The sequence below is a fragment of the Eriocheir sinensis genome, chromosome 9 (genome assembly GCF_024679095.1).
Source record: "Eriocheir sinensis breed Jianghai 21 chromosome 9, ASM2467909v1, whole genome shotgun sequence".
NCBI lineage: Eukaryota > Metazoa > Arthropoda > Malacostraca > Decapoda > Varunidae > Eriocheir > Eriocheir sinensis.
This window is the reverse complement of record NC_066517.1, coordinates 9,342,343-9,363,741: the sequence shown is the minus strand read 5'-3', so window position 1 is coordinate 9,363,741 and position 21,399 is coordinate 9,342,343.

Here is a 21,399-nt window from a genome sequence, read left to right as displayed (position 1 = left end):
ATGTATTTATGATACTGTCACGCACAGCATGACTGCCAAGCCTATTCCACTCATCCACACCTTTTTGGTAAACCAATGCTTGTCCATGTCTTTGTTGAATCTGAAATTATCTATCTTAAACCCACTGCTACATGCATTACCCGACTATTTAACAACAAAAAACCCTATTAAAGCCCTTCATCCCTTTATAAATGTCAGTCACGTCTTCTCGTAACCTTCGCTTCTCTAGAGAATGCAGATTTAAATGCTAAAGTCTATCCTCATATGGAAAGTTTTCCGTCCTTTGAATCACTTTTTTTCATCTTACTCTGTACAGATTCTAACATCTTGATATCCATTCTTAATGGACTGACCAAAACTGAACCACATAATCGAGATGAACTCTAACTAGTGCTAAGTAAAGCTTGAGGATGACTTCAGCGCTTCTATTGGAAATGCACCTTTTTTTCTTCCATTCGATAGTTTTAAACCCTTTTGAGTGTTTTGAGGTGTCATTTGTTGTGCAAATGAATATTAACTATAATATAACCATGTCAGATAGATGGATAGGCTATGCTAGGTACGCTTTAAGTCCTATTGAGACATCATGGTCACGCCCATTTCAACATTTCATGTCTATTTTCACACTTTGGTATTTCTTTCCTTTATTATTATTTCCTGTTTTGTTTTGTATTTTTCTTCCATTTGATAATTGTTGCCTTTTTGAGTATATTGAGGTATCACCAATCTTAACTCCGTTGACGTGGTCATATAACGGCTAGTATTCATTTCCACAACAAATGATGCTTCAAAACACTAAAGAGCTTAAATTCTGTCAATGGAAAAAATAGAAAGAAAAAAAAAGAGAACCCGCGAATAGAGGAAAGATTTACCGTTGTTTTCATCTATACACTCCCAATGTTCTTTTTTACGGAAGGTTTAAAGGGTAGAAAATATATAACGCATTATGTAACGTGACGTAACGTAACGTAACATGTAACGTATAGCAAACAAAAGAGCAGTTGGCTGAGTAGAAAACGAGAGGTCGGCGCGTGAGTAATACAATCTCACCAATTGTCATATTATGGTTATTATTCATTTTTTACAGCAAATGAGACATCAACACACTCAAAAGTGTTTAAAACTATCAAGTGGAAGAATAAAATTCCAAAAGGAAAAGTGGTAATAGAGGAAATATTCACCCTAATTGAATTAAAGATCATGAAATACTGGTATTAAGAACTACTGATCATAGTGTTCACAAGTGGGAGGATTTATTTTTCAATAATCAAAGTCTTCCAGGAAGAATTTATATGAACAATATTCATTGAAACGTAATGTTTATTGGTTTATTAATTTTTTTTTCTGTAATTTTACTCAGTTTACTGTATATACTGTGAATTCCATGTATTTAGTTTTTGACCCGCAATTCCCTTTACATACCTGATCCTAATCAATGAACTTTTTTTTATCTTTTGATACTATGTGTAACCAAAATTGATATGTACTTGTCGTACTCTTTTATTTTCAGTTTAATTTGCTAGTCATTTGGTAACTCCTTTATTTTCTCTGCATACAATATTTGATGATGCATAGGATACGCTAAGATTAGGATAAGGTAATCCAGTAATATATTCCCTATTAAGCTGTCAGTTTCAACAATGCTAGATCATTGATTGTCTGCCTGTATGTCCGGAATACTGTAGAGCCTGTCTGGTTTCTAACATGCTTAATTTGGTACTTGTTTTACATTCACTTATCTTCTATTTATTTAGTGTGTATTCCCTTTTGGTAATGACCATCAACAGGTGAAAAGATTAATAATACGCTAAGCACATAAGAGAGTGAGTTCTGCCCACCTTAGGTATACATGATGACATGTCACTAATACCTTCCATACATTAACTAATTGGTTTCCTCCAGTACGTTTTGATAAGTTTTCTCTGAAGCCCCGGTTCAGGCCCATGGTTAACCCGCGTCCTTTCTCTAGGTTTAAAGTGTTCTGGCAATACAGAAATACATAAATATTTTAGTCCTCATTGGTCTCTGGTTATAAAAATTAACATTACTGGTCACATTAATTGATAAAAAAAATATGGTTCTCTAATTTTCCTCCATATCTGAGTAACATGCGTTGATCACATTAACTCCATGGTTTCCTGGTGTTTGGGTTCCATTACCTACTACTTTCTAATAGGATCTTGGAGATACACTTATATTGTTGACCTAATCCTGTGGTTTACTGTGGTTTGGTTCCATTCCACACTACTCTAATAGGACCCACTATAATCCCTTGGTATTGTTGACCTTGTCCTTAATGAATTAGGTAAAATATTATAAAATATTTGCTCGATAAGATCATTTTATTTCAGGGGAAAGTATATCTTTTTTTTTTTTGTCGTTTTTGTTGGTGTTATTGACAGCTTGACTTACTCCTTTGTGATTGTATTTCTTCCTTTACGAGCAATACCTAGTTTTTTTTTTTTTCGCCATTCATAGTGTGGGTGGGATCGAACATTTGGGTAGAAAAAAATGTGATGAGTGTATTTTTTTTTTTTTATAATTTGATGTTTTTTTTTTTTTCACACCATTGTCTTCGCATGGTCAAGGATATGAGTATGGGAAGGTTTAATCCCAGCAAAATCATTTTTCTATACCCCCTAAAAAGTGCATACTCTGCTTCCTAATGTACTTAAGATTCATTTTGAGAATTGTGTGTCATGTTATGGGAGGTTTTTTTTAAGTGTCTAGGAAAAAAATATAGTTAAAGTTGTAGATTAAATTACCTATTTTTCTGAAAGCTCAAAGTATAACTATCTTTTCTTTCTTATTATATCCTCCCGTAAGCAAATGAATTTGTGGAATTAGTGAAGGTAACAGCGTTACAATGCTTATATGGAGTTCAAGATTTTACCGTCATCAAAATCATTTCCATAATGTCTGGAAAGAACAAGTCCCTTAACTAGCGAACTATATGTCTGTTTTTTGTTTTTTTCAAATAGAAAAAAAAATCACCCTTTCAATAATTAGCACTTTGACATGTTCTAAATAAATGTGTTATATTGGATTGCATATACTGATTTCCGCCCCACACACACAAAAAAAAGAGAAAGGAGAAAAGTATGAATAAAATATAATAAGTTAAGAATGTCTTGTCTTATCTTTGCCCATTTGCTGACTAAGAACAAGTTAGATTTTTACGATCATCTCATCTTCAAGTGTAACTACATTGATTTTCAGCGTCGTTTATATGCATTAACGAAAAGTAAAATTTATGGTTATGTGACTGTGAGCAGTTAACGAAGATATGATGTATGACACAGGTAATAGAAGGAACCGTTGCAAGAAACGTAGCAGAAAGGTAATGGTATGCTTAGTAGGAAGAATGTGGCAATATTCACGCTAAAGGTAACAGTAACGTAGCAAAAACACACACACAAAAAACGCAATGACCTCCTTGACCTAAGCCTTTTTGATTGTATTTCTTCCTTTACGAGATAAAAAAGCAAGTTTTTTTTTACACTTCATTGTCTTCGCATGCTCAAGGATATGAGTGTGGGAAGGTTTAATCCCAGCAAAATTTTTCCACTCCGCCCGGGAATCGAACCCGGTCTCTCTCGGTTATGAGCCGAGTGTGCTAACCACTGCACCACGAAGCCCCCCGATTATCAGAAAGGTTGTGGGAATATGCACATTAAAGGTACCAATACATAGCATTGGCGTAATGGGATGTAGTAAAAGGGTTCTTAAAAGGTGATGGGGACGTGGTAACTAGGTAGTAGAAACGTACATATGATCCACAGAACGTTGCAATTTTATTATTATTATTATTATTATTATTATTATTATTATTATCATGTATGCCCTGTGTGTGTACTATAACTTGTCTGAATTATCCCGCTCATCCAGAATTAAGATGCTTTTAACAATGTTGTTATTATTATTATTATTATTATTATTATTATTATTATTATTATTATTATTATTATCATGTATTTATGTGTGTACTATAACTTGTCTGAATCCCTCTCATCCAGAATTAAGATGCATTTTAACAGTGTTATTATTATTATTATTATTATTATTATTATTATTATTATTATTATTATTATTATTATTATTATTATTATTATTATTATTATCATGTATGCCATATGTGTGTACTATAACTTGTCTGAATCCCTCTCATCCAGAATTAAGATGTATTTTTAGAGTGTTATTATTATTATTATTATTATTATTATTATTATTATTATTATTATTATTATTATTATTATTATTATTATTATTATTATTATCATGTATGCCATATGTGTGTACTATAACTTGTCTGAATCCCTCTCATCCAGAATTAAGATGTATTTTTAGAGTGTAATTCAAAATTTATTGTGTCCATGTAATGGTTTAACTATTCAGACTAGATTAAGTTCGAATTTAAGACAAACGAAAAATAATCGACCTGCATTATAAGATTTGGCATGTTAGTTTCTCACTAGATATCAATAAAAATCCTAAAATCCCATTCATTTTAACTATTCCTTATATAAAGACTACCGCGGTGGTAGTTTAATTTTTTTTTATCTTGACACCCGGAAAAACGCGGGGAGGGGTGTGTCCCGCCTAATACCATTCCACAGATTTCACAGAGTTTATCTGCATTGTTAGCTCGTGGTGAAGAACACTCATGGACGGAAGGAGAGATGTGAAACGTCTCCCACAATGTTTAAACATGTGTCATCTCCACGGCGGACACTGTCGACACACGACCTACACGATCCACTAAATGACTTTCGTCTCCCACGCTGTTTACACAAAGCATTGCTTCTCATTTTCACGAGAAATATACCATCATCCCGCAACAGAGACGAGTCAACACCGTGACATCGCACCATTCCCCACCAGGGGTCAGCATTGTTCGCCTAACGCCGGAGAGTGGGAGTTGCCTATCACATCTGCTAGAGGAGGGTGGTGGTGGGGTGGGGGATGAAGGGGGGAAGCAGGTGTGTCATTTGTAACGAATTTTACGTAACGACTTTCCCATCATCGCCATCTTCCATAGTATTTTTTCTACTGTGATAGTGTTTGTGCGTGCTACAATAAGCCAACTCCCCATCATTCATATATAATTTCTCTTTCTTCCTTTCTCTTTCACCTTTTTCATCTTCGTCTCTCTCTCTCTCTCTCTCTCTCTCTCTCTCTCTCTCTCTCTCTCTCTCTCTCTCTCTCTCTCTCTCTCTCTCTCTCTCTCTCTCTCTCTCTCTCTCTCTCTCTCTCTCTCTCTCTCTCTCTCTCTCCTTTTTTCTTTTCTCTTCCTCTCCTTTTCTCCTCTCTTTCTCTCTCTCCTTTTCTCCTCTCTTTCTCCTTTTCTCTTCTCTTTCTCCTTTTCTCTTTATTCTTCCTCTCCTTTTCTCCTCTCTTTCTCTCTCTCCTTTTCTTCTCTTCCTCTCCTTTTCTCCTCTCTTTCTCCTTTTCTCTTCTCTCTTCCTCTCCTTTTCTCTTCTCTCTTCCTCTCCTTTTCTCCTCTCCTTCTCTCTCCTTTTCTCCTCTCTTTCTCCTTTTCTCTTCTCTTTCTCCTTTTCTCTTCTCTCTTCCTCTCCTTTTCTCCTCTCTTTCTCTCTCTCCTTTTCTTCTCTTCCTCTCCTTTTCTCCTCTCTTTCTCCTTTTCTCTTCTCTCTTCCTCTCCTTTTCTCTTTTCTCTTCCTCTCCTATTCTTTTTCTCTCTTCCTCTCTTTCTCTCTCTCTCTCTCTCCTTTCCACCTCTCTCTCTCTTCAACCTTGGACAAGGCCGAACCACATTCCAATCTTACCCAAACCCGCCACCCATCCCTCCCTCCCTCCTACCCATCCAAAACAATAACATTGGACGAGTCATTGACTTTCCGATCCTTCGCAGATACATTACTCACCTGTTCGTACCTTACTTCCGGTCACAACAACATTCATACTTCCTGTCAATCACCTCGTTCGGACCCTAACACATCCCATACGTTCGTACTGTATTTCCGCCCGTTTTCGCAACCTCTTCGTACCCAAACAACACAGTCATTCGTACTGTATTTCCGGTACAACTGGTTGGCGACCTCTTCGTACCCAAACAACACTTTCATCCGGTCATTCGTACCCGATTTTCGCCGTAAACACAACCACCCGGTAAAACGAGAATGCCATATCTTAACCAACTTGTCACTTCCGCTTTCATCCACTCATTCGTACCGCATTTCCAGTAATACCTGGTTCGCGACCTCTACGTACCCGATTTCCGGTCTAACATACCCTACGAACACTCATTCGTACCCGATTTCCGCTGTAAACACAACCCGGGAAAATGAGATTGCCGTACGTATACCACCATAGCCAGAGGCAAGATGGTATACATATGGCAATCTATCCCCTACTCATGCGGTGAAAGAATCCAACATGTGAATCACGGCAGCTTAACCCCCCTTGTCTTCATCACATCCGGCGGGAAGGGTCCCAGGGCCCGATGCTTCTACGCACGACTCGCAGAACTGATCTAAAAAAAAAAGCATCAGCCAAGGAGCCACGTTGTCGCCTGGGTGAGGTGTCGCCTCTCGTTCTCCCTGCTCAGATCGGCCATCCTATGTCTCAGGGGCACCACACACTCTGGCCCAAAAGCCACCAACATCTCCAATATGGACTATGAGGCCATAGTGGTGGAGAGTGACATTAGGGTGGGTCGGGAGTGACATGAGTGGGGAAGGAAAGGGAAATCTAGACGCAATAGATGATGAGGTGTTATATATAGATTTAGTACTAAGTAGTATTAGTGATATGGTTGGATGCCATAGTCATTAACGAACAGAGTTGGGGTTACTGACTTCCAAGCTATGGAGCCCTCCATGATTATGTGTCGGGAAAATAAACATGGGTGTAGGTATCTTTTATGTAGTAGTAGTAGTAGTAGTAGTAGTAGTAGTAGTAGTAGTAGTAGTAGTAGTAGTAGTAGTATTTCATTATTCTAGTAGTAGTAGTAGTAGTAGTAGTTGTAATAGTTGTAACAGTAGTAGTAGTAGTAGTAGTAGTAGTAGTAGTAGTAAGTAGTAGTAGTATAAATAGAAAGACTATGATACACAACATTAAAACCAAGTGCCCTAGCTTAGCAACGTATGTCGAAAATACCTATACATACCCGACCGACTTATACATAAATAGCCACAGTGGAAAAGTGAAAGTGTTAAAATCATCTGAGGGAACAACACAAGGTGACCCAATAGCCATGGCTATGTACGCCCTGGGCCTGTCAGTCCTCCAAAATGAAATCGCGTTCGCAGAAACACGGGTGAAACAGGTGGCTTATGCGGATGACCTCTCAGGTGCTGGTAAAATCACAGACTTAAAGGGGTGGTGGGACACTGTGAACACCGCCGGCCCTGAGATAGGATACATCCCTAACGCCACCAAGTCTGTTCTTATTGTCAAACCTGAACATTATGATCATGCCGCAGAAACTTTTAGAGGAAGTGGCGTCATTGTGACAAAAGACGGACAACGACACTTAGGTGCAGTGATCGGGACAGAGGTATATAAGAAGGAGTACGTGGGAGACAAAGTAGCTGAATGGGTGAAGGAAATAGAAGCTTTGTCTGCCATTGCCAAGACTGAGCCACACGCTGCCTATTCAGCGTACACCACGGCATCAACATCGGTGGACGTTCCTGATGCGCACCATCCCCGGCATCAGTCCACTCCTCCGACCACTGGAAAATGCCGTCAAGAATGTATTCTTGCCGGCGCTGGTGAAATCTCATGCTTTGGGGAGGAGGAGAGGATATGCTAGCACTTCCCCCAAGACTGGGTGGGATGGGATCACCAACCCTGAGAAGCTGGCAGATAAGGAGAACCAAAACTCCATCAGCCTTACCAGGTCACTCATCAACAGGATCATCGCTCAGGAGGCAGAGGGCGAGATAGACCAAACAGAAATAAGAGATATTAAAGAAAAATCTCAGAAGAAAGGCAACAGGCCCAAAAGACGAGCTGGACCGTCTTACACACCACCTGTCCACAGAAATGGGTAGAAAAATACACACAGCACAGGAGGCAGGCGCCTCTAACTGGCTAACGTCATTACCAATCAGAGCAAAGGGCTTCAGCCTCAACAAACAAGAATTTGTTGACGCCATTGCTCTGAGATATGGCTGGCCGATTGAGGGACTGCCTGATCTCTGTGCATGTGGATCACCAAATGATGTCACCCACACCATGACATGTAAAAAAGGAGGCTTCGTCTGTATTCGACACGATGAAGTGAGGGATTTGACAGCCAGCATGCTCGGGGAGGTATGCCAAGACGTCACTACCGAGCCGGCACTGCTTCCCCTGGACGGCGAACACCTTCGGTACAGGACAGCCAATACCTCACAGGAGGCACGGGTTGATGTAAGTGCCCGCGGATTCTGGGTGCGTGGACAGCGGGCGTTCATGGACATCCGCATATTCGACCCGATGGCTGCCTGTCACCGTGAGCTGCCCCTGGAAGCCGCCCACCACAGGAACGAGCAGGAGAAGACAAGGGATACGGTGAAAGAATCCAACATGTGGATCAGGGCAGCTTCACCCCCCTCGTCTTCACCACATCCGGCGGGAAGGGTCCCAGGGCCCAATGCTTCTACGCACGCCTCGCGGAACTAATCTCAGAAAAGAAGCATCAGCCAAGGAGTCACGTTGTCGCCTGGATGAGGTGTCGCCTCTCGTTCTCCCTGCTCAGGTCGGCCATCCTATGTCTCAGGGGCACCAGACACTCTGGCCCAAAAGCCACCAACATCTCCAATATGGACTATGAAGCCACAGTGGTGGAGAGTGACATTAGGGTGGGTCGGGAGTGACTTGAGTAGGGAAGGAAAGGGGGATCTGAACGTAATAGATGATAGGTGATTTAGTGTCAGGTAGTATTAGTGATATGGTTGGATGCCACAGTCATTAGCGAACAGAGTTGGAGCTAATGACCTCCAAGCTATGGAGCCCTCCATGATTATGTGTCGGGAAAATAAACATGGGTGGAAGTATCATTTATGTAGTAGTAGTAGTAGTAGTAGTAGTAGTAGTTAGCGTGCGGGCCCCGCATTCACCACGCCATGGACAACGTCGGTTCGAGTCCCCACGCTACCACCTGGGATTTTTCAGTCACCGCCGAGTGGCCCAAGACTACCCACATGCTGTCCAGAAGATCACCCATCAACCCGGAATCTAGAAGAAGCTGTTCAAGTGAATCAAGAATGAGTTCCGGGGGCCAGCATGAGACAAGCATAAATGGCGCCGCTATAAAAATTGCCTGCGCTATGACGGGCTTGGGCCGACCACCAGGCCCCCGAAGACAGCCTACCGGCGCTACAGACGGATGTATATATATATATATATATATATATATATATATATATATATATATATATATATATATATATATATATATATATATATATATATACATATATATATATATATATATATATATATATATATATATATATATATATATATATATATATATATATACATACAAAAAAAGTAGTAATAGTAGCAGTAGTAGTAGTAGTAGCTAATTGGTAGGAGTAGGTAGGAAGACACCTACCGAACGGGCGTGAGCTACTCCCGGTGAGATATATATGGGAAGCGAGGAGGATACTGAAGCCCTTCAAAGACCCTTCCCATGTCCTCACTAACCGTTTCCCTTTTGTCTCATCAACACCAGAGAGTAGCTCAGCATGCTCTCTAAAGACAGATCCTCTCTCTTTCTACACCACACTACATTCACACAACATACACACATTTTCCCAAAATTCAAAATTCAAAATGGCGCACAATAACACTACCTCGGAGTCCCCGCCTGGGGGGGGGCCACAAATTCCCCCAGGGAGGACTCCCCTTCTGGCTGCCGATCTGAAAGGTGTCTTGATAACTCCTCGAACCTTTTTCTTTTCAATTTCTGCAACATTCGCGGTTTTCGTTCTAATTTTCATTCTGTGGAGCACCATCTCTCCTCCTCTAAACCTCACCTTCTCTTCCTCACCGAAACACAGGTCTCTGAGACTACTGACAGCAATCTCTACTTTGTTCACGCCTACTATCTCTATCCTAAATTTCAATCCAATGCTGGATGTCAAGGTCAAGGTCAAGGTCGTGGGCAAGAAAGCAAGTGATGTCGCTGCGACATCACTTGCTTTCTTGCCCACGACCTTGACTCTTCTGAATTTTCCACCATCTGGCTAAGACTTCATTGTCATTCTATTACCAAATACATCTGTGCTGTTTATCTCTCACCCAACTCTACTAACTATGAAAAATTCTTTGACTACTTGAACTCTAAAGTGGAGCACATCTTGACCCACTCTCCCTTCGCTGAAATCTCCGTCTTGGAAGATTTCAATGTTCCCCACCAGCTTTGGCTTTCATCCTCTTTCACTGACCAGCCTGATGAACAAGCCTACAATTTTGCTCTCCTCAATGACCTAGAGCAGTTGGTTCATCACTCTACACGTATTCCCGACCGTCTTGGAGACCGGCCCAACATACTATACCAATAATAGTCTTCGATGCACTTATTCTCAAACATCGTGGTGAGTGAGTGAGTGTCTTAATTTCTTTCACGAATAATATCGCATATAACCATTAGTTCAGTTTCATGTCTAATATTTTCATAATAGTATCATAATTAAATATCCAGCGATTATTTCCCACACACTGAACATCCATCACACACAATTTATCGTTGAGTACAGATACTAATTGATAGCCATGATCGGTCATGTTATGAATTCTCTCAATTTCAGTCTGGAGAACTACACAACACTGGTCATTCGCTGAGTAGTTGATTTCAGGCTTCTTGTACCTCACACAGTTTATGCATTTTTTCTCAGCCATGGTGCACTCCTGTGATTTATGATTGCCAGCGCATTTGAAACAATTTGGGGCGTCTCCATAGGTCTTGGCAGTACAGTTGGCCTCAAGATGGCCGTATCTCTGACAATGATAGCATATAATTGCATGGTATCTGTCTCTCACTGTGTATATTCCCCATTCTAATTTTAACTTGTCGATCATAATTTTTTGTGAATCAGCTCTCTTACAGTTGGATCACACCTCAGAATATAGTGCATCGTGCCGCCAGCCACAGGCTTACTAAAAACCAGCTCAGTCTTATCCTCAACACCCTCAATTGCGTGTAAGAACTCATTGCGATCTAAGATGGTCTCCTTTATCTTTTCCTTGGTCTCCTCTTTATGCACATTGCATATCATGACCTTTGGTTTCATCTTTCCAACACTCTTGGTAAATTTGCTCAACAGACTCCAATTTTTTAGCAGTCTCAGCCCTTGTGTTCTCATTTTCAAAGTTCATGACAATATTACCTCCATTAGTGAATCTTGAATCAGTTATTTGAATACCATTCAATGCCTGGGAGACTTCATCCTTCATTTCTGTTGCCTTCTTTTCCTGTGTAGAAGCCTTCACAACCAGAATATTCTTCTTGACTTTCCTGTCTTTCTTCGCCACCTCAGCCCAACTCAGTGCCTTGTCAGCAACAAGGGCGTCAGCAACTGACCCCAGGCTCTCCTGCATCTTCTCCGCCCTTGATTCAACTTAATCTTTTACCACAGATATTTCTTTAGATAATTCTTGCTTAAATTCATCCAATTTCTCCACCATTTAGGCAGCCAGAGATGCTTTATGGAGGCATGGGTTGCAAATCCAATTTATTTTAGGTATATTCTCCTGCTTAATTCCAGACAAATGAGCACATTTCACGTGACACCATTTAGGGCACAAACAGCATCCAATCCATTTCTCCTCTGTGAAATCCCTACAAACGTAACACAAATCCATTGCGCCCTTGGCTTTGCCAGCCATGTCGACGCAGCACTCTCCACACGGAGCAAGACGCAACACATCCGATCACGGCCACGCCTACTCGGGGAACCCAGTTCACTTCGAACCTGATGGCTGAGCTTCATCAGCTGCTAGGGGTAAAACCCATCTTCACCACTCCTTACCATCCTAGTGGAAACGGTCGAGTTAAACGACTCCATGGACCCCTGAAAGCCTCGCTAAGGAAGCTTTGTGAGGACAAACCCCGTGAGTGGCACCGTTACCTCATTCCAACTTTATTCGGCCTCAGGGAGATACCAAGTGACAGAACCGGGTTTTTGGCCTTCGACCTGCTGTATGGCCGCTCTGTACGGGAACCTTTAACAGTACTACGGGACCTCTGGGAAGACCGCAGCATTGAAGACCAAGAGCGTGACACCTTAAACTGGATGAGTGCGTAAAGATTGCTGCCCGGAATGCCGACGCGTGAGTACCACCCGATACAAGGCCTACTTTGATGTTAGGTCCCAGGATCGCCAGTGTAAGCCAGGAGACGAAGTGTGTTACTGCAGAGCGACAAGAAGCGGCTACTTCTCTCCTGGAACGGCCCTTATAAGGTAATAGAAAGGCGCAACAAAGTAGACTATGTCATAGCCGAACCCAAGGGACCCAAAGTGTATCATGTTAACATGCTAAAGCGCTTCTACCGCCGCGCACAGGCTGGCCTGGCTTCTGTGCTTGATGAAATTTCTCCTCTAGCCGACTTGGATGAAGAAGCCGACCAGGAAACGGTAGCTGCTGTCCTCCAAAATGACTACCATCCTGACGTGGATTCGTCATTAATTCTGCTCGTGACTCCGGATGGCCTAACCGACGATCCACCAACTAGCAGCCATCCTGAGATAGGTCCGGTCCTGTCAACACTTCAACAAAGTGAGTTGAAGGACTCTCTAACAGAGTTTGGTGACGTTTTCTCCGATATACCAGGCTGCACAAGTACCATCGAACATGACATCAAGTTAACCACCACCGATAGAGTACAGACAAAGGTCTATCCTGTGCCAGTTCACCTTAAAGCCTTCTTTGAAAAGGAAGTAGAAACCCTCATGCAGCAGGGCATTATTCAACGTTCCTTCTCCCAGCACTGTTCTCCTGTCGTTATGGTGAAGAAGGCGGATGGAACGTATCGGATGGCAGTTGACTTTCGACAATTGAATTCCATCACCCGCTTCCATGCCGAGCCTACCTGCAACATGGAAGAAGACCTGCACAAGTTTTCAGGAGCCCGGTATTTCTCGGAACTGGATCTGTCCAAGGCTTACTACCAGGTACCCCTCTCTTCCCAGGCTCAGCCCTTAACAGCCTTTCCTACCCATATGGGCTTAATGGAGTTTTGTCGGATGCCATTCGGGCTCGTCACCTCCTGTGCCACTTATATTCGCCTGATGAGAATGGTATTAGCGGGACTGTCTAACGTGTCCTTTTACTTTGACAATATCTTTGTTTACTCTCAGGAGTCACTGTGGACCACCCACCTACTGACAGTTAGGTCTGTACTCGACCGGCTGAGACACCACCACCTCACCGTCAAACCTTCCAAGTGCCGCTTCGGAGTAGAGCATATTCAATACCTTGGATTCTGGCTTGATGGTCGTTATATCTGGCCGTTATATGATAAAGTGGCAGCCTTGAATACAATATCTTCTCCGGCCACCAATAAACTGCTCCGTAGTTTTTTAGGACTGATATCCTTCTACAAGCTCTTCATTCCTCAGGCTTCTGAATACACCGGCCCCTTCTCTGACCTTCTCAAGAAAGACGTTCGCGAGACACTCGCCTGGAGTCTCGACCTCCTCAGCTGCTTCGCCCATCTAAAGTCGACGTTGGTCTCGGATCCCGCTCAACTGCCTTTCGTCTTGAGGACGGATGCCTCAAATCATGGACTGGGTGTGGTTCTTATCCAGTACTATGATGACCAGCCACATCCCGTCTCGTACGCCAGCCGGAATTTGCTCGACCGGGAGACACGCTATTCTACCATCGAGAGAATGTTTGGCCATCGCGTTCGGCATCCTAAGGTTTGATTATTACCTTACAGGTAAGGAATTTTTACTAGAAATAGATCACCGCCCGTTAGTCTACTTGGCAATCTTCAAAGGAAAGAATAATAGGTTACTCAGATGGTCCTTGAGTTTACCACCCTACAAGTTCCGCATTGTTCGTATCTCCTCAGCCGGGCTTGATAACTTTTAAATTCTGATTTTACTTCGGGGCTAGTTTCTTGTTCCTTTAGTTTTGTTGGGTATTTCCTATTAATCTTACCTTTAATCTACTTTCAGTAGATTCTTGTTTGGGGGCCGTGTCAAGGCAACCACTTTTACATGCCTCCTGCAAGAGTACATAGAATGCTTGTTTCATTGGCCTCAGCGCGTGTGAAGGAGTGTCGGCTAGTTAGACTGCCCTCGGCCGACCGCTCGTTTCCCTCTACCTGATTCGGGTGTGCTTCAAAGCTTCAGCCGGTTGCTTCATTGAAGCCGATGAGAAGTTGCTTCTTACCCAACCAGCGCGTCTAGTAACAGAACACAGCCAGACTCCACACCGGTACCATCGCTCTTCTGTCTGCTGCTCGTTCCCTGCATGGGAAGTCGAACGGCCTGTGCTACCCTTCGTCTCTCTCCAGTCTTCTCCTGTTGCCATCTTTCGAGAGTATAAACCCGAGTCTCCAGGTACGTTTTAGCTAGGCCAGTGATTCCCTCACATATTCAAGTTAATCGCCAGTGTCGCTACCAGTGAGTCCACGTATTAGTATGTGGGGGAGGTTCAAGCTAGCTAAGCGACCGTATGGGCCGGGGGAGTTATATGTATATTTGTCTGTCAAGTGTGTTTGTGGTTAAATACATTAGTTAGTCCTGCAGTTGTTGTTTGCATTCCATTCCGTGGGGGACTAGATACCTTATTCCGGGGCTAACAAGGGCTGCAGAGGTGAGAACGTGGCTCTCTCGCCCTGTCTGCCGCCTTGACACCCAGAATCGTCCAGAGTGGAGTTTTTATAGAAAGTTTGAGAGAAGAGTTCAGCCTGAGAGATAGATGAGACGGCGGTGCTGCCGTCAGGGTTAGAAGAAGAGGGAAAGATGAAGAAGTGAAATTGGTAATGTTGTTGGCTAGGTGCCAGAAGTCCCGGGAAGAATTAGAAAAAGCAAGGTTTTGACATTTTCTTTTAATGAAAGAGGTTTTATTAAGTCGAAGAATAGATTTGGCACGATTCCGAGCGGAAATATAAAAATCATGGTTAGCAGGAGTGCAAAGGCTCTGGTTCCTTTTGTGAGCTACCTCTCTATCTTTGACAGCACGAGAACAAGCATGAGTAAACCAAGGCTTTTTAGCATAAGGTATAGAGAAAGTACGTGGAATGTATGCCTCCATTCCAGATTCAATCACCTCTGTGATGCGCTGGGCACACACAGAGGGATCTCTCTCGTGGTAGCAGTAATCATTCTATGGGAAATCGGAAAAGTACACCGTCAGGTCGTCTCACCGTGCTGGAGAAAAATGCCAGAAGCATCGCCTCTTCGGATGGTCTAGACTCTAGAGGGTGTACAGGATACAGAAATAAGGTTGTGATCGAAAGAGCCCAACGGAGAGAACAGTTTGACAGAGTAAACAGAAGGGTTAGAGGTAAGGAGGAGGTCTAGTATGTTGGGCCTGTCTCCAAGACGGTTGGGAATACGTGTAGGGTGCTGAACCAATTGCTCTACACCTTTTCACCCTCAAATTTAAAAAGTTGAAATTCAAACTAAAAAAGTTGAAATTCAAATTTTAAAAGTTGAATTTCATATTAAAAAAGTTGAGATTCAAATTCAGAAAGTTGAAATTCAAATTCAAAAAGATGAAATTCAAATTTAAAAAGTTGAAATTCAAATTTTTTTTTCAAATTCAAAAAGTTGAAGTTCAAATTCAAAAAGTTGAAGTTCAAATTCAAAAAGTTGAAGTTCAAATTCAAAAGGTTGAAGTTCAAATTCAAAAGGTTGAAGTTCAAATTCAAAAGGTTGAAGTTCAAATTCAAAAGGTTGAAGTTCAAATTCAAAAAGTTGAAGTTCAGATTCAAAAAGTTGAAGTTCAGATTCAAAAAGTTGAAGTTCAGATTCAAAAAGTTGAAGTTCAGATTCAAAAGTTGAGTTCAAATTCAAAAGGTTGAAGTTCAAATTCAAAAAGTTGAAGTTCAGATTCAAAAAGTTGAAGTTCAGATTCAAAAAGTTGAAGTTCAGATTCAAAAAGTTGAAGTTCAGATTCAAAAAGTTGAAGTTCAGATTCAAAAAGTTGAAGTTCAGATTCAAAAAGTTGAAGTTCAGATTCAAAAAGTTGAAGTTCAGATTCAAAAGTTGAAGTTCAGATTCAAAAGTTGAAGTTCAGATTCAAAAGTTGAGTTCAGATTCAAAAGTTGAAGTTCAGATTCAAAGTTGAAGTTCAGATTCAAAAGTTGAAGTTCAGATTCAAAAGTTGAAGTTCAGATTCAAAAGTTGAAGTTCAGATTCAAAAAGTTGAGGTTCAGATTCAAAAAGTTGAGGTTCAGATTCAAAAAGTTGAGGTTCAGATTCAAAAAGTTGAAGTTCAGATTCAAAAAGTTGAAGTTCAGATTCAAAAAGTTGAAGTTCAGATTCAAAAAGTTGAAGTTCAGATTCAAAAAGTTGATGTTCAGATTCAAAAAGTTGAAGTTCAGATTCAAAAAGTTGAAGTTCAGATTCAAAAAGTTGAAGTTCAGATTCAAAAAGTTGAGGTTCAGATTCAAAAAGTTGAGGTTCAGATTCAAAAAGTTGAGGTTCAGATTCAAAAAGTTGAGGTTCAGATTCAAAAAGTTGAGGTTCAGATTCAAAAAGTTGAGGTTCAGATTCAAAAAGTTGAGGTTCAGATTCAAAAAGTTGAGGTTCAGATTCAAAAAGTTGAGGTTCAGATTCAAAAAGTTGAGGTTCAGATTCAAAAAGTTGAAGTTCAGATTCAAAAAGTTGAAGTTCAGATTCAAAAAGTTGAGTTCAGATTCAAAAGTTGAAGTTCAGATTCAAAAGTTGAAGTTCAGATTCAAAAGTTGAAGTTCAGATTCAAAAGTTGAAGTTCAGATTCAAAAGTTGAAGTTCAGATTCAAAAAGTTGAAGTTCAGATTCAAAAAGTTGAAGTTCAGATTCAAAAAGTTGAAGTTCAGATTCAAAAAGTTGAAGTTCAGATTCAAAAAGTTGAAGTTCAGATTCAAAAAGTTGAAGTTCAGATTCAAAAAGTTGAAGTTCAGATTCAAAAGTTGAGTTCAGATTCAAAAGTTGAAGTTCAGATTCAAAAGTTGAAGTTCAGATTCAAAAGTTGAGTTCAGATTCAAAAGTTGAGTTCAGATTCAAAAGTTGAAGTTCAGATTCAAAAGTTGAGGTTCAGATTCAAAAGTTGAAGTTCAGATTCAAAAAGTTGAGGTTCAGATTCAAAAAGTTGAGGTTCAGATTCAAAAAGTTGAAGTTCAGATTCAAAAAGTTGAGGTTCAGATTCAAAAAGTTGAGGTTCAGATTCAAAAAGTTGAGGTTCAGATTCAAAAAGTTGAGGTTCAGATTCAAAAAGTTGAGGTTCAGATTCAAAAAGTTGAGGTTCAGATTCAAAAAGTTGAGGTTCAGATTCAAAAAGTTGAGGTTCAGATTCAAAAAGTTGAAGTTCAGATTCAAAAAGTTGAAGTTCAGATTCAAAAAGTTGAAGTTCAGATTCAAAAAGTTGAAGTTCAGATTCAAAAAGTTGAAGTTCAGATTCAAAAAGTTGAAGTTCAGATTCAAAAAGTTGAAGTTCAGATTCAAAAAGTTGAAGTTCAGATTCAAAAAGTTGAAGTTCAGATTCAAAAAGTTGAAGTTCAGATTCAAAAAGTTGAAGTTCAGATTCAAAAGTTGAAGTTCAGATTCAAAAGTTGAAGTTCAGATTCAAAAGTTGAAGTTCAGATTCAAAAGTTGAAGTTCAGATTCAAAAGTTGAAGTTCAGATTCAAAAGTTGAAGTTCAGATTCAAAAGTTGAGTTCAGATTCAAAAGTTGAAGTTCAGATTCAAAAGTTGAGTTCAGATTCAAAAGTTGAAGTTCAGATTCAAAAGAAGTTCAGATTCAAAAAGTTGAAGTTCAGATTCAAAAGTTGAAGTTCAGATTCAAAGTTGAAGTTCAGATTCAAAAGTTGAGTTCAGATTCAAAAGTTGAAGTTCAGATTCAAAAGTTGAAGTTCAGATTCAAAAGTTGAAGTTCAGATTCAAAAGTTGAAGTTCAGATTCAAAAGTTGAAGTTCAGATTCAAAAGTTGAAGTTCAGATTCAAAAAGTTGAAGTTCAGATTCAAAAGTTGAAGTTCAGATTCAAAAGTTGAAGTTCAGATTCAAAAGTTGAAGTTCAGATTCAAAAGTTGAAGTTCAGATTCAAAAGTTGAAGTTCAGATTCAAAAGTTGAAGTTCAGATTCAAAAGTTGAAGTTCAGATTCAAAAAGTTGAAGTTCAGATTCAAAAAGTTGAAGTTCAGATTCAAAAAGTTGAAGTTCAGATTCAAAAAGTAGAAGTTCAGATTCAATAAGTTGATTCAGATTCAAAAGTTGAAGTTCAGATTCAAAAGTTGAGTTCAGATTCAAAAGTTGAAGTTCAGATTCAAAAGTTGAAGTTCAGATTCAAAAGTTGAAGTTCAGATTCAAAAAGTTGAAGTTCAGATTCAAAAAGTTGAAGTTCAGATTCAAAAAGTTGAAGTTCAGATTCAAAAAGTTGAAGTTCAGATTCAAAAAGTTGAAGTTCAGATTCAAAAAGTTGAAGTTCAGATTCAAAAAGTTGAAGTTCAGATTCAAAAGTTGAAGTTCAGATTCAAAAAGTTGATTCAGATTCAAAAGTTGAAGTTCAGATTCAAAAAGTTGAAGTTCAGATTCAAAAAGTTGAAGTTCAGATTCAAAAAGTTGAAGTTCAGATTCAAAAAGTTGAAGTTCAAATTCAAAAAGTTGAAGTTCAAATTCAAAAAGTTGAAGTTCAAATTCAAAAAGTTGAAGTTCAAATTCAAAAAGTTGAAGTTCAAATTCAAAAAGTTGAAGTTCAAATTCAAAAAGTTGAAGTTCAAATTCAAAAAGTTGAAGTTCAAATTCAAAAAGTTGAAGTTCAAATTCAAAAAGTTGAAGTTCAAATTCAAAAAGTTGAAGTTCAAATTCAAAAAGTTGAAGTTCAAATTCAAAAAGTTGAAGTTCAAATTCAAAAAGTTAAAGTTCAAACTCAAAAAGTTAAAGTTCAAACTCAAAAAGTTAAAGTTCAAATTCAAAAAGTTAAAGTTCAAACTCAAAAAGTTAAAGTTCAAATTCAAAAAGTTAAAGTTCAAACTCAAAAAGTTAAAGTTCAAATTCAAAAAGTTAAAGTTCAAACTCAAAAAGTTAAAGTTCAAACTCAAAAAGTTAAAGTTCAAACTCAAAAAGTTAAAGTTCAAACTCAAAAAGTTAAAGTTCAAACTCAAAAAGTTAAAGTTCAAACTCAAAAAGTTAAAGTTCAAACTCAAAAAAGTTAAAGTTCAAACTCAAAAAAGTTGAAGTTCAAACTCAAAAAGTTGAAGTTCAGACTCAAAAAGTTGAAGTTCAGACTCAAAAAGTTGAAGTTCAAACTCAAAAAGCTGAAGTTCAAACTCAAAAAGTTGAGGTTCAAACTCAAAAAGTTGAGGTTCAAATTCAAAAAGTTGAGGTTCAAATTCAAAAAGTTGAGGTTCAAATTCAAAAAGTTGAGGTTCAAATTCAAAAAGTTGAGGTTCAAATTCAAAAAGTTGAGGTTCAAATTCAAAAAGTTGAGGTTCAAATTCAAAAAGTTGAAGTTCAAATTCAAAAAGTTGAAGTTCAAATTCAAAAAGTTGAAGTTCAAATTCAAAAAGTTGAAGTTCAAATTCAAAAAGTTGAAGTTCAAATTCAAAAGTTGAAGTTCAAATTCAAAAGTTGAAGTTCAAATTCAAAGTTGAAGTTCAAATTCAAAAGTTGAAGTTCAAATTCAAAAGTTGAAGTTCAAATTCAAAAAGTTGAAGTTCAAATTCAAAAAGTTGAAGTTCAAATTCAAAAAGTTGAAGTTCAAATTCAAAAAGTTGAAGTTCAAATTCAAAAAGTTGAAGTTCAAATTCAAAAAGTTGAAGTTCAAATTCAAAAAGTTGAAGCTCAAATTCAAAAAGTTGTAGCTCAAATTCAAAAAGTTGTAGCTCAAATTCAAAAAGTTGAAGCTCAAATTCAAAAAGTTGAAGCTCAAATTCAAAAAGTTGAGGCTCAAATTCAAAAAGTTGAGGCTCAAATTCAAAAAGTTGAGGCTCAAATTCAAAAAGTTGAGGCTCAAATTCAAAAAGTTGAGGCTCAAACTCAAAAAGTTGAAGTTCAAACTCAAAAAGTTGAGGCTCAAACTCAAAAAGTTGAGGTTCAAACTCAAAAAGTTGAGGTTCAAACTCAAAAAGTTGAGGTTCAAACTCAAAAAGTTGAGGTTCAAACTCAAAAAGTTGAGGTTCAAACTCAAAAAGTTGAGGTTCAAACTCAAAAAGTTGAGGTTCAAACTCAAAAAGTTGAGGTTCAAACTCAAAAAGTTGAGGTTCAAATTCAAAAAGTTGAGGTTCAAATTCAAAAAGTTGAGGTTCAAATTCAAAAAGTTGAGGTTCAAATTCAAAAAGTTGAGGTTCAAATTCAAACAGTTGAGGTTCAAATTCAAACAGTTGAGGTTCAAATTCTAAAAGTTGAGGTTCAAATTCTAAAAGTTGAGGTTCAAATTCTAAAAGTTGAGGTTCAAATTCTAAAAGTTGAGGTTCAAATTCTAAAAGTTGAGGTTCAAATTCAAAAAGTTGAGGTTCAAATTCAAAAAGTTGAGGTTCAAATTCAAAAAGTTGAGGTTCAAATTCAAAAAGTTGAGGTTCAAATTCAAAAAGTTGAGGTTCAAATTCAAAAAGTTGAGGTTCAAATTCAAAAAGTTGAAGTTCAAATTCAAAAAGTTGAGGTTCAAATTCAAAAAGTTGAAGTTCAAATAAAAAAAATTGAGGTTCAATTAATAGATGAAGTGCAAGTCATAGAAAGATATATGTGCATGCCTACATACATAAATGCATACATCCACAAACTTATATATATATATATATATATATATATATATATATATATATATATATATATATATATATATATATATATATATATATATATATATATATATATATATATATATATATATATATATATATATATAATGAGTCCTTGGAATGAGCGAATGTGGAATGAGGTGAGACAAAGAAAACAAAATAACTACAGAGTTCCCCATTCAATTACTATGGTGGAGGCGCGGTGCGGGTCATTCAATATAGCGACCGGCGGCCCGAACGCTGACGGAGACAACCCTCCATGTATTAAAGCTCCTCAGTGGGAGAGGCGCACTATTACTAATCGTAGCAACGTAAAATAATGAAACAGAATACCACTTCACATACGTAGATTATATATATATATATATATATATATATATATATATATATATATATATATATATATATATATATATATATATATATATATATATATATATATATATATATATATATATATATATATATAATATATAACAAGTCAAGCT